General features: G+C 56.9%; 1 pseudogene; it reads right to left on the reverse strand.

Moving 5' to 3' along the window:
• Positions 1-1,425: 1,425 nt before the first annotated feature.
• On the reverse strand, positions 1,426-1,685 carry LOC132344728 (histone H4 type VIII-like; annotated as a pseudogene).

Genomic DNA, 1,685 nt, shown 5'->3' on the forward strand with positions numbered 1-1,685 from the left:
CTCTTTCCAATGCACCAACCCCAGTGGAGTCCCGAGAGGCCCCTCCCCACCTCCACAGGTTCCCTGACTTCCTCAGAGGCACCATGAGAAACTCCCTGAGTCACCTGCACAAAGTCGAGGGAACCGAGGGTTTCCTGCCCAACCCGAGAAAGATATGGAGAGAACACTTCTTCAACGCGTTCGAGGGCCCCCGATTCCCCTACCATGACTCGAGAGCAATGACGCGCTCCCCTCGCCACTGGCATGGAGACCCGACTTCCCTGGCGCCCCACCAGAGGCTCACTGACTCGCCATCGTACTCATGAGAAACCACACACTGGGCCGCCGCTCCGAGAAGAACCCATGATCTCCCTGTCATCCCGAGATGAGGGCCTTCGTTTCCCCATGGCCTAGAACGCAAATCAATTCCTCTCTCCAAACGCCTCAGAAGGCTTGACTGCCTTTATTCCATATCCAGTGAGCTCCAAGAGATACCCGTCGCGACTCGAGAGTAGAGCGGGGTTCTATGCTTCCACTCGAGTGAATGCCTGTCTCCCCCGGGTGCCTCTGGAATGCAATCCGAGATCCCTGTCGACCCTGGAGAGGAACATTGGCTTCTGGAAACAAGCCTAGATGAGGTCTATTGGCCCTGCAGTCACCCGAGAGCAATCCCCAGCTTTCCTTCGCAACTCCAATGGACGATTGGACTTCCCTGGGCCAACACAAGAGGCATCCTGAATTCCCCGTCGTAACTCGAGAATCCCACGCAACTCGAGAAAAACCACGTGGTTCCCCCGTCATCGCAAGACGAAGCCCTTTCCCGCTACAGCGTCTCAGGAGAAGTCCCACGTTAAGAATTGGAGGTCGAAACGGTACTTGGCACCCTTGATGCGACCCACAAAGTTCCCCAACATACCGGTCTCCCTGGAAAGGAGCACCGAGGTTTTCTGGCACCACTTCCTCTGAGCCCTTCTACCCTCCTGCTCTGGACAGGAGGGTCGACTCCCCTGCTTTGTCTGGAAGGGTTTGCCGACCTTCCGGATGAGGCCGGTCTCACGACGAAATTCCAGACGTGGCCTCATGGGTGGTTCCACATTCCGAAGGACCCCGATATCCAGTCCCTCTCGATAAGAACCCAATGCCCAGACACTTCTTCGAACTCCACCCTGTGAATGAAGTCAACACGAAGGGGCAGTGATCCGCGAGCATCGTACGGAAAAACCCCAGGTACCAAATACAGTTCGCCAAGTGGCCTCTCACCCAGTGAACACCTCCAGAGGCTAGCGGAGTTCCATGCCTCAACCCAAGACCAGGCCTGACTCTCCTGTCCCAAGTCTGCAGGGACCCTGCGATCGGAGTCTGAAATCAAGGAACCCTGAGGTTCCTGCCTGAACTGGAGATGAGTTGAGCCGTAGAGGGTGCGTCCCTGCCGCTTTAGCGCGTAGACTAGTCCATGGCAGTGACCGTCTTGCGCTTGGCGTGCTCTGTGTAGGTGACCGCGTCCCGAATAACATTCTCCAGAAACACCTTCAACACGCCTCGGGTCTCCTCGTAAATGAGGCCGGAAATGCGTTTGACTCCCCCACGCCGAGCAAGGCGCCGAATGGCGGGCTTGGTGATGCCTTGGATGTTATCTCTCAAGACTTTGCGGTGGCGCTTGGCACCACCTTGCCTAAGCCTTTGCCGCCTTTTCCTCTTCCAGACAT

The sequence above is a fragment of the Bos taurus genome, unplaced genomic scaffold, assembly GCF_002263795.3.
Source record: "Bos taurus isolate L1 Dominette 01449 registration number 42190680 breed Hereford unplaced genomic scaffold, ARS-UCD2.0 Leftover_ScbfJmS_1194, whole genome shotgun sequence".
NCBI lineage: Eukaryota > Metazoa > Chordata > Mammalia > Artiodactyla > Bovidae > Bos > Bos taurus.